The sequence below is a fragment of the Lepidochelys olivacea genome (genome assembly GCF_965140295.1).
Source record: "Lepidochelys olivacea isolate rLepOli2 genome assembly, chromosome: 4".
NCBI classification, from domain to species: Eukaryota; Metazoa; Chordata; order Testudines; family Cheloniidae; genus Lepidochelys; species Lepidochelys olivacea.
Window position 1 is genome coordinate 95,280,559 of NC_140414.1, and position 13,091 is coordinate 95,293,649.

At 40.3% G+C, this 13,091-nt stretch overlaps 1 protein-coding gene across 4 annotated transcripts in view; it reads right to left on the reverse strand.

Moving 5' to 3' along the window:
• Positions 1-13,091, reverse strand: part of CRACD (capping protein inhibiting regulator of actin dynamics) — a 204,572-nt gene that overhangs the window by 57,694 nt on the left and 133,787 nt on the right. The gene's annotated exons all lie outside the window — the stretch shown is intronic.

The following is a 13,091-nucleotide window of genomic DNA, read 5'->3' on the forward strand; positions in this document are numbered from 1 at the left end:
GTTGCCAAGAAGGCCAATGGCATTTTGGGATGTATAAGTAGGGGCATAGCGAGCAGATCGAGGGACGTGATCGTTCCCCTCTATTCGACATTGGTGAGGCCTCATCTGGAGTACTGTGTCCAGTTTTGGGCCCCACACTACAAGAAGGCTGTGGATAAATTGGAGAGAGTCCAGCAAAGGGCAACAAAAATGATTAGGGGACTGGAACACATGAGTTATGAGGAGAGGCTGAGGGAGCTGGGATTGTTTAGCCTGCAGAAGAGAAGAATGAGGGGGGGATTTGATAGCTGCTTTCAACTACCTGAAAGGGGGTTCCAAAGAGGATGGCTCTAGACTGTTCTCAATGGTAGCAGATGACAGAACGAGGAGTAATGGTCTCAAATTGCAGTGGGGGAGGTTTAGATTGGATATTAGGAAAAACTTTTTCACTAAGAGGGTGGTGAAACACTGGAATGCGTTACCTAGGGAGGTGGTAGAATCTCCTTCCTTAGAGGTTTTTAAGATCAGGCTTGACAAAGCCCTGGCTGGGATGATTTAACTGGGAATTGGTCCTGCTTCGAGCAGGGGGTTGGACTAGATGACCTTCTGGGGTCCCTTCCAACCCTGATATTCTATGATTCTATGATTCTATGAGTGGAGTATGAATGTGCACGTGAATGATGTATAAAAAAACCCTGATAAGAGAAATGAAAAATAAGTTTCCTTCATTTTTTTTCTATTGTAACAAAGGTGAGTTTTTACAAGTTATAATTTGTGTTTATTTTTTTAACTGGGGAACTAAACAACGAAAGTATAAGAGCATTTGAGTTTATGAAAATGATTCATGAGTAGCCAGGAAGAAGAGACAATGCACATATCTCTACTAAGCTTACATCAGGGTTTGGAGTTTGAGCTGAAGGCAGAGCAGGACTAGAATTTGGAAGCAAAGAAATCTCAAATTATTCTTGTGAGATTTTGGCCCCAACTAGTACAGATGGTGTAGGATTAACTAATTTGGTATGATTTCTGTCATATTGGACCACATCCAAACTGGGACTAAAAATAGGTTACTTGTGGTTTTGGAGCTAACCTAGCACCAAAACGTTGGTGGGTGTTTTGGATCATGGATTTGAATCTTAGCCCTCTTTAATCTAGGGGGATGGAGTCAGATTTGAGATTCTGGACTAGGCCCATCTATAGTGCATAAGCACAAAGTCAATGATATCTTTAGGAAACAATGGATGGTGCTCATAAGTAACCAAATAATACATCTACCCTACACTTTTCTCTCCCCTCCCCCCGACCACACAAACAGCAATATTTTTGTGATGGTCCAAAAAAATGTAATGGGAGAGAAATACAGATTCCCAGCTGCATTGTACTCCTTTAAATTACATAGAAATCGGAGCCATGTGGTGAACATATCACCAGAGTAGATGTTTTAAAAATAGTAAAGCAAATTTAAATAAGGAGACAATGATGCAGTGTTCAGAAGCAGGAATGCAAAGGAGTTTCTTCTATTCATTATCTCTCGCTTACTTCGTTAAATATTATGTAATACTTTAAGGTAAATATAGAGTAATTACTTTGGTAATGATAAAAATCACTTTAGAAATAAGGAAAACATTCGCATTTTAAAGCCAGTTTCTATGACGAGAGTGAATATCATTGATCAACAGTTTCTATCTAGTGCCATATCTTGAACAGATTAGTATCAGGGGGTAGCCGTGTTAGTCTGTATCCACAAAAACAACAAGGAGTCCAGTGGCACCTTAAAGACTAACAGATTTATTTGGGCATCAGCTTTTGTGGGTGAAAAAACACTGAAGTGCTTTTTTACCCATGAAAGCTTATGCCCAAATAAATCTGTTAAGGTGCCACCCGACTCCTTGTAGTTTTTGAATAGATTAGTTATTTTCAGTCACATAAAATGCTAACAGAAAATTAAATATTCACATAAACTACACTGGAGATGCAGAAGAGTGGTATTATATAGCCATAGCATATACATTGTATTATACCCTATTCCTGACTTATAGAATTCAGTGTACTGAGAGAACTGGGAGGGTACAGAATATAAGAACATAAGAATGGCCAAACTGGGTCAGACCAATGGTTCATCTAGTCCAGTATCCTGACTTCCAACAGTGGCCCATGCCAGATGCTTCAGAGGGAATGAACAGAACAGGGCAATTTTGAGTGAACCGTCCCATCATGCAGGCCCAGCTTCTGGCAATTGGAGGTGTAGCAACACCCAGAGCATGGGATGGTGTTCCTGACCATTCTTGGCTAACAGCCATTGATGAACCTATCTGCCATGAATTTACCCAATTCTTTTTTGACCCCAGCTATACTTTAGTCCTTCACAACATCCCATGGCAACAAGTTCCACAGGTAGGCTGGGCATTGAGTGAAATAATACTTCCTTGTGTTTGTTTTAAATGGGCTGCCTATTAATTTCATTAGGTGATTCCTAGTTCTTGTGTTATCTGAAGGGGTAAATAACACTTCCCTCTTCACTTTCTCCACACACTTCACGATTTTATAGACCTCTGTCATAACCCCCCTTAGTCATCTCTTTTATAAGATGAACCATCCCAATCTTTTTAATCCATATGCCTAAACATTTTTGTTGCTCTGATCTGTACTATTTCCAATGTTAATGTATCTTTTTTGAGATGGGCTGACCAGAACTGCATGAAGTATTAAAGAAGTGGGCACACCATGAATTTATATTGTGGCATTATGATATTTTCTGTTTTACTATGTATCCCTTTCCAAATGTTCCTAACACTGTTAGCTTGCTTGACTGCCACTGCACACTGAGTGGATGTTTTCAGGGAACTATCCATGACGACTCCAAGATCATGGTAACAGCTAATTTACATTCCGTTGTTTTGTATGTATAGTTGGGATTTTTTCCAATATGTATTACTTTACACTTATCAATAAGGCTACGATTTAGTCACGGATGTCGCCGAAGTCATGGAATCCGTGACTTCCAGCAACTTCCGTGACTTCAGCCTGCAGTGGTCAGAAGCTGCGGGCAGCAGACAGTGGGGGCCCCCCAGCTGCAGGCAGTGCGGGAGCCCTGCAGCTCCCAGCCATCACTGAGGGGGAACCCCCGAGCTCCCAGATACTGCGGGTGGCGAGGGAACCCCTGAGCTCCCCACTATTGTGGGCAGCAGGGGAGCCCCCAAGCTGTGGGCAATGGGGGAACCCTGCAGCTCCAGGCAGCCATGGGCCCCCTGAGCTGCGGGTGGCTGGGGTACCCTGCAACTCCTAGCCATGGGCAGCAGAGGACCCTGGAGCTCCAACACCCAACCCACGGTGGGGGCCCCTAGAGCTCCTAGCTCCACTGCAGGCTGTGAGGGGACCCGCAGATCCCCATTTTGTCACAGATATTTTTAGTAAAAGTCATGGATAGGTCACGGCTTCCATTAATTTTTCTTTATTGCCCGTGACCTGTCCATGACTTTTACTAAAAATATCTGTGACAAAATCTTAGCCTTACTTATCAACACTGAACTACATCAGCCATTTTGTCTCTCAGCCACACCGTTTTGTGAGGTTCCTTTTTAAAATCTTTGCAGTCAGCATTGGCCTTAACTATTTAGTAATTCTGTAGTGTCTGCAAATTTCACCACCTCACAGTTTACCCCCTTTTCCAGATTGTTGATGAATATGTTGAATAACATAGGTCCCAGTATAGATCCCATGGGGGATCCCTTTGTGAAAACTAACCATTAATTCCTACTCCTTGTTTCTTATCTTTTAATCAGGTATTGATCCACAAGAGAACCTTCCCACTTATCCCACGACTGCTGACTTTGCTTAAGAGCCTTTGGTAAAGGACCTTGACAAAGGCTTTCTGAAAATCCCAGTACAATATATCAACTGGATCACCCTTGACCACATGCTCATTGACCTCTCTGAAGAATTCTAATAGATTGGTGAGGCATGATTTCTCTTTACAAAAGCTGTGCTGACTCTTCCCCACTATATCGCGTTCATCCATGTGACTGATAATTCCGTTCTTTACTACAGTTTCAACCAATTTGTCTGGTACTGAAGTTAGGTTCATCAGCCTCTAACGGCCAGGATTGCCTCTTTTTGTTTTAAAACAGTCATCTGGTACAGAGGTTGATTTAAGTGATAGGTTACATACCACAGTTACATACCATCTGGTTGTAGTGATTTATTACTGTTAAATTAAACAGTTTGTTCCAAAACCTCATCTGACACCCCAGTTTGGGATAGTTCCGTCACCTAAATGGAATGGCTCAGGTATGGGAATCTGCGTAGCCAACAGTCTTGGATAGTTTAGACCCAACAAATCCTGCATCTTGGCAAGGGGTTAGACTAGATGACCCTTGTGGTCCCTTCTAATGCCAGGGTTCTATGATTCTACCCTAAATTTTTCATCAAGTTTAAAAATCCTATATATAAAATAGAAAGACAATAGCTGAGATAGGCTCAAAAAAAGCCCTGGATTTAAACACCTCTGAACTTTGAGTGTACAGGGGTTAGGAATCAGCTTCTAGATGTAAATTCAAGGCTGACTTCTTTTTCGGTACCTGTTTGAGCCCAACACCTGCATAGAATCACTCTCCAGTTTTAGAGATTTAAAATCCACATGTGAGTTTTGCAGCTTGAGCCTATCTGTAGTAGATAGTAATGGCTGTGGTATGTTCCTATTTTCAACTTGGCCGCAGTCATTAGCATGACTTTAAACCAATGACAAACTTTGGTCAGGTATTTTTTTATTGTCAAAGGTCAGCTATCGTGACAAAGGCCAGTAGTGGTCAAATGTCTAGCCCCTAATTTTGTGCTGTGCAAGTTTTCCAATTCACAATCATTTTGTCAATGCACCTGCAATATTCCTGCTATTCCTGTCCTTGGCCTCTCTTAAGCAGAGAAAAACAACCTTGCTGAATCATACAGTGGACAAATGATGACTGGGATGAAGCCACCAACCTCATGTTGTAACCCCTCAGGATATGTCTGCAATGCAATCTGAAGTATGACTGCAGCATGGGTTGGCATATCCACGTACTAGCTTTAATCTAGCTAGCACAGTTAAAAATAGCTGTAACGATGTGGTGGTACAGGATTCAGCATGATCTACCAATTAGAGTACACACCCAGAGTCCCCACTGAAGCCCATGCCACCATGTCTTCACTGCTATTGTTAGCCATTCTAGCTAGATTAAAGCTAGTGTGGAAATGCCACCCCACACTGCATGTAGACGTACTCCTACAGGATTTGGATTTACGCATCCAGACGTAAAAGGCTAGTAAACTAGCCCACTGAATCTCCTAATACACAATGACTTTTAATAAATCTTCAATAGAAATAAAAATTCAAGAGTGGGATCCTCTAAGACAGATTCACTTATGTAATAGCGTCTCCCTCTCCCTTACCCTCTCCCTCTGCCCTGCCTGTCTATTTCGCTTTTCTCAGATTGGGCGATGGTGGGAGGCAGGTTTCTTAGGAGAAAATCAGAAGTATGCTTCTCCAGTCAAGAGACTGACACATATACAACATACAGCTCTACATAGAGAAGTGTAGTCTATTTTGTACTGCTGTGTTAAAATTGTGTGTATAGTACTATCACCATGCTGCATCTGACTGACGGAAGGCTCTAGGGGTAAACAGTAGTTCTGATCTAGCAGAGCTACAGAGGAGACCCACTGCTCTAGCTTTAGTCCATAAAATGTTTATTGCTTACTTTGCTGATCTATGTACCAAGTGATTCAAATTGGGGAAAATATTTGTCTTAAACCTCAAATCTACTTGCAATGATTTTTGGGTGTGGAGTTGGGCAAATACAGTACTGCTAAAAGTAATAACACTTGCTAAAAATTTCTAAATTAATTTGCTTAAGCTACGCTTATGCTCCTTTTGTGTTCACTTTTCATGGATATTTTTTCAGTTGATCTTTTCTGGTGCAAATGGTGAATAAAAGAGAATTTCAAAGTCTCCTTTGTGAATATTCACAGAAACCAAATTCTGATTAGTATAGGAAAGTATTTGGCTTGCACACTCGTTCAGTCAGGGAAATGAACCAATACCATGGGATTTAACTGACAAACTGCAACCAAAAACCACAGCTCAAATAGTGGATATCAAATATCTGCAAAACTCTTCACTAGCCAAAGAGAGTTTAAAAAGAAATTAAAAAGAAATTCAAATAAATAATGTGTTCAAAGAAATCAGAATCTGTTCACAGACATTCCACAAGCAAAAAGGAGGCTAATTTCATTGTATTAAAACTACTTGCTGTGAATTATTTGCACAGGTCTATTGGGTGTGGGGTTGACACACCCAACACATTTGTTGACACAAATCTCAGACCATGCTTACAACAGTTCAGCAAACATAAGCCTCCCTCCTCCCAGTTGGTCTTCCCCACCCCAGAGAATCTTGGGACCCAGACTTTGGATCCTTCTTTCTAAATGAAGTTGATTTTATCAAGGGGTCCTGAGAATACTTGTGTGGATTGTCCAGAGATTCCTGTTGAGCTAAAGAAGGGGAGTAGGGGACTCCTTAGGTGGGTAACAGACAGATTTCTTCAGGGGATGGAAAATTGTTGACTGTTAAGGTTCTCCTTGGAGAATCAAGCCTGTCAGACTAGACTGTGCAGAGGCAGGTTCACTTCCAGCTCCTGTGAATCAAACTACAACATTCAAGCTTACAAACCTCTGTCTGCAATGTCCACAGAGCCTTAGCAGAGACTTTCCAGAGCAGAGAGAGCTGAACTTTCCATGGGGCAGAGATCGTGTCTTTGTTTATGATGTTTGCACAGCATCAAGTTCAATAAATAGTAAAATTAATTTAAGAATAAGAAGTGGCAAATCACAGTTCTAGAATAGAAGTTCTGTGATGGGTGATTTCTAGAGACTTGTGTAAAGCCTTACAAACAACTTTACTATTACTTTGTAATAAGTGCTGTTACAGTTTGCACGCAGCAGTTAAGGACATAGGTTAATAAGTATCTGCTGAGGTTTGTAAACTTGAGAAAGGCAAGATGGAGGCAGATAAAAGGTTCTTCTCTCCCCTCAAGGGAGCCAGGTAGGGTGAGCTATGTCAAAGTAGCTTCTCTTCCTACCAGGGAATTGTAAAATGAGATGGTGGAACATATTAACATTCACATGCCAGGATGCTGAGTGAATGATGTGTACTTGATGATTCCAATGCCTGGTTAGAACAGAGAACCGGCAGGCAGGAGTCCCAGATTCTGTTTCTGCTCTGCTACTCAAAATGAAATCATATAAAGTCATTTAAGATCTCTGGGTCTTAGTCACACCTGAATAAAACAGGGATAAAAAAAAACTTACATAAATCATGAAGGCAGGGGGCAATACTCATTGTAAACAAAATTAATACAGAGCTAATGATAAAAGGTTAACCAATCCCAAATAGGTCATTTAAAGGAAACAAATATAGATTATGAAGAAGATTTGTTAGCACTTGAATGGAAAGTTCACGTGTGTTTATAAAGATTAAATAGCAATTTAAAAAAAATTAATATTTTGCATTTTAGTGTTTTCTCATCTGAGGATCTCAAAGCACTTTACAAACATTAATGAATTTAGACACAACCTCTCTATGTGTCTCAGGGAATAGCACCTGTACTATCTCCTACCAGAGAAGAGTGATCCTCATCTGTTTTATACACTATCAAAACATGTTTAGGAGTATTTTACCCAGTATTCTCCCCTCTCTGCCTGATAGTTACTGAGGACAGTGGGAGCCAGTTTGGGTGATCCATCATGTGCCAGGCCAGCCAGAGATGGTTCAGGATGTGGAAGAGGTTCCCTATGCCTAGAGCAGGAGCCAGTCAAAATTTGTCCAGAGGGTTTGCTGTAGAGCCTGCGATGCTAGGTACTGGCAGGTAGTTTAATCTCTTTTGTGAAAATAGACACAGCAATAAAAAGAAACCTATCTATTCCCACTTCTTTTCTTGTCTCCACCTTTCCAAAGTGACTTCTTTGCTTTCTTTTCTTCCTAAAAGATTAACAACAAATAAAGCTAGTACAAACAACTAAAAGCTGTGGGGTTTGTTCCAAAATAACTGAGGAAACATGACAGTGTTAGTGGTGATGGGCAACACTGCCCAATTTTGTGGAAAAACTGAAACTTTAATTAAAATTTTAAATGTATTTGATCTCTATTGGTTCTTATTCCTTCGAAACCAGGCATAGAGCTGTATCCTAGTCTTACAACAGTCTACATAAAAAGCAGTGGCAAAGTCAGTACAAACTAAAATTTCATAGATAGGGCTGTCAATTAATCGCAATTAACTCAGGCAATTAACCCAAAAAATTAATTGTGATTAAAACAATTAATCGTGATTATTTGCAGTTTTAATCACTCTGTTGAATAATAGAACCTCATTTAACATTTATTAAATATTTTTGGATGTTTTTCTACATTTTCAAATATATTAACTTCAATTACAATACAGAATACAAAGTGTACAATGCTCAATTTATATGATTATTTTTATTACAAATATTTGCACTGTAAAAATGATAAAAAGAAATATTTTTTCAGTTCCCTCATACAAGTACTGTAGTGCAATCTCTTTATTGTGACAGTGCAACTTAAAAATGTAGCTTTTTTTGTTGTTACATAACTGCACTGAAAAACAAAACAGTGTAAAACTTTAGAGCCCACAAGTCCACTCAGTCCTACTTCTTGTTCAGCCAACCATTAAGACAAGCAAGTTTGTTTACTTTTATGGGAGATAATGCTACCCGCTTCTTATTTACAATGTCACCTGAAAGTGAGAACAGGAGTCCCATGGCACTTTTGTAGCCGGCATTGCAAGGTATTTATGTGCCAGATATGCTAAACATTCATATGCCCCTTCATGCTTCGGCCAGAGGACATGCTTCCATGTTGATGATGCTCGTTAAAAAAATAATGTGTTAATTAAATTTGTTACTCAACTCCTGGGGGAGAATTGTATGTCCCCTGCCCTGTTTTACTCGCATTCTGCCATATAATTCATGTTATAGCAGCCTCAGATGATGACCCAGTACGTTGTTCATTTTAAGAACACTTTCACTGCAGATTTGACAAAATGCAAAGAACGTACTTGTGATAAATGAAGGGGGGGGGGTCTGGCTCCCTTTTATGGGCACCCAACCAGCCAGCTAGCTGTAAAATCCCTCTTGGTAGCTGTTCTCTGCTTGCTTTACCTATAAAGGGTTAAAAGTCCCCCAGGTAAAGAAAAGGAAGTGGGCACCCGACCAAAAGAGCCAATGAGAAGGTTGAACTTTTTAAAATTGGGAAAGAAACTTTCCCTTTGTCTGTTGTTCTCTCTGGGCTGCAGGGACATGGAGCAGCAATGCTATAAGCAGGAATGATGTGTAAGGTTTGAACCAGGTATGAAAATTATCTTTCATACCTAGAAGGAATTATTGGGACAGGAAATGTTTAGATAGACTCTATCAGGTTTATTTCTTTATTTTGGCTTGTGGATCTCCTCTGTGCTAACCCCAGATGCTTTTGTTTGCTTGTAGCCTTTAAGATGAACCCCCAAGAAAGCTATTTTGGGTGCTTAATTTTTGGAATTGCTCTTTTAAAATCTAGCAAAAGCCTAAGTTCCAGATGTATTTTCTTCCTTTTTGTTTTTAATAAAATTTACCTTTTTAAAGAACAGGATTGGATTTCTGGTGTCCTAAGAGGTTTGTGCATGTTGTTTAATTAACTGGTGGCAACAGCTAATTTCCTTTGTTTGCTTTCTCAGGTCTTTCCTGGAGGGAGGGTGAAAGGGCTTGAGGGTACTCCACAGGGAGGAATTCCCAAGTGCTCCTTCCTGGGTTCAAGGGTTTTTTTTGCATTTGGGTGGTGACAGCGTTTACCAAGCCAAAGTCAGAGAAAAGCTGTAACCTTGGGAGTGTAATACAAGCCTGGAGTGGCGAGTATTCATTTTTAAAATCCTTGTAGGCCCCCACCTTCTGCACTCGAAGTTCCAGAGTGAGGATTCAGCCTTGTCAGTACCAATGTGAGATTTCTAAGGACAGATACAGCACTCGATCCAAGATTTAAGAATCTGAAGTGCCTTCCAAAATCTGAGAAGGATGAGGTGTGGACCATGCTTTCAGATGTCTTAGAAGAGCAACACTCCAATGCAGAAGTAGTTCCGCAAGGGGAACTACACAAAAATGAGGAGGTTAGTTAAACAGAAATTAAAAGGTACAGCACCAAAAGTAAAATCCCTGCAAGCTGAATGGAAACTCTTAAAAGACACCATAATAGAGGCAGTGTTATCTCCCTTAAATGTAAACAAACTTGTTTGTCTGAGCGACTGGCTGAACAAGAAGTAGGACTGAGTGGACTTGTAGGCTCTAAAGTTTTACATTGTTTTATTTTTGAATGCAGGTTTTTTTGTACATAATTCTACATTTGTACGTTCAGTTTTCATGATAAAGAGATTGCACTACAGTACTTGCAATGGGGGAAATGAAAAAGACTATTTCTTTTGTTTTTTTACAGTGCAAATATTTGTAATCAAAAAGAAATATAAAGTGAGCACTTTATATTTTGTACTCTGTGCTGTAATTACAATAAATATATTTGTAAATGTAGAAAACGTCCAAAATATTTAAATAAATGGTATTCTATTATTGTTTAATAGCGCATTTAATCGCATTTAATTTTTTTAAGTGCTCGACAGCCCTATTCATAGACAATTATTTGTTTATACTGCTCTGTATACTATACACTGAAATGTATGTATAATATTCCTATTCCAGTTGATTTATTTTATAATTATGTAATAAAAATGAGAAAGTAAGCAATTTTTCAGTAATAGTGTGCTATGACCCTTTTTTCTTGTTTAATTTTTATGTCTGATTTTGTAAGTTTTTAAGTGAGGTGAAACTTGTGGGTACACAAGACAAATCATACTCTTGAAAGGGTTATAGTAGTCTGAAAAGGTTGAGAGCCACTGCTTTATAGTACACACCTTACAACATGCACATTATATATAAAGATATACATTTAACTAAACTAGCAATACAATACAACAACAATAATGATGATAAAAACCCAGATTTGTACAATGAAGCTTTCTGTTGGAACGTTAGGCCTGATTTTGACTGCATTTCCATCAGCATAAATCTGACACAACTCCACTGATGGCAAAGGACTCACACAGGCAAAAACTGTCGCAAGTAAGCTCAGAATCAGGCCCCTTCCCATTTGTTGACCATCTGTGATTTTAATTTTGCAATCTGTTTTAATACTGTAGTTTTTAATTTAACAGTGTGGATGAAACCACAGTCACATTCTTGATCATTCCATTGATTGCTTCAGGAAAAAAACTGGCTGTGAAATCCTTAACAAACATCACACCCATCACAATCTCTCTACCGCCAAGAGGACAGCTATACAGTCCCTGAAATCTAACCACCAGATAGCCACCAAACCAGCAGACAAAGGGGGGGCACCACTGTAGTCCTCAACCATGATGACTATGTTAATGAGGCCAACTGACAATGCTGACACCACCTACTATAAAGAACTCAAAGAAGTCCCCACACCACAATTTACGCAGGAATTTAAGGATATCATCAAATCCTTCCTCAAATAACTCCAAGAGGAACTCTAGAAATTCATCCCACACAAACCCACCCCACAGTCCTTCTGCATGTTTTCCAAGCAAACCATCACATGTGGCCACAGCACTCTTACCGAAGAAATACTAGGACTCACAGAAACTATTCTCAAACTACTCACCATACAAAGGGCCAGCTTCCTCCAAGAGGCAACTGATTTCCTCCACAAACTTTGCATCAGTAACAACCTCTCTCAGAACACCATTCTTGCCACGATGGATGTCACTTCCCTATACACCAATATCCCTCACAATGATGGCATAAATGCCTGCCTCAAATATTTACAAGACAATGGACAACCCTCAGATATCCACTCCAAACACATTGCCGAACATCCATTTCATCCTCACCCATAAGAATTTTACATTCAACAACAAAACACTTTGTCCACACCATGGGAACAGCCATGGGTACTAGGATGACTCTCCAATATGCCAACCTTTTATGGGTCACCTTAAAGAAGAATTTCTGGACAAACACACCATGAAACCAATGATATGCCTGAGACAGATCAACGTATTTTCACCCTATGGACAAATGACAAACTCCCTCACAGATTTCCACACAACTTGAACCACCACCACCTGTCCATTAAACCCTCTCTGGAACACTGCCACACTAGCATCAACTTCAACAGTGGAATCCAACAGACAACTGTATACAAGACACCCATGGATCACGACACCTACCACCCCAAACACACCAAGAAATCGATTATCTACACCCAAGCATTCAAATTCCACATAATATGCTCAGAGGAAAAAGTCCAGGATATAAAACTTAACACACTCAAAACTACCTTCACCAAACAAGGACACTCTACCAGAGAAGTAGGTCACATAATGGAACAGGCCATCCAAATGCCTTGAGAGAACCTGCTTCAATATAGAAATAAACCCCCTCCAACCGCACACCCCTAGCTGTCACCTACCACCCACACTGGAACCTATATGGGGTATCATCAAACACCTATACCCATATTGATGGAGACCCCATCCTGAAAGAAATCTTTCCTGAACCCCCTCTTCTGGCCTTCAAACAACCCCCCAGTCTTTCCAAGCTCATAATCAGAACCAAGCTCCTCACAGACCAGGACGCCAAATCTGGTGGTACCAGACCCTGCCGGAACAACAGATGCAAAACCTGCAGACATATCTGCACTGCTACAATGAGCAATACCCCCCCCCCCCGCACAACACACCTTTTAAGATCCATGGGTCCTACGCATGCCCATCACAACATGTGGTATACCTCATCCAGTGTATTAAATGCCCCAGCCACAACCAGGTGGGTGAAACCAGACAATCACTAAGCTCTCCAATGAACTCTCTCAGAAAAATGCCAAAAGACAAAACCAGCATATCACCTGTGCAGGAACACTTTTCACAAAGTGCATTTATAATCCCCATCTTGCAAACAGAAGGTATGAGACACTAGCACCCCATGGTGATGGGCTTTGACCAGAAATGAGCACAGGG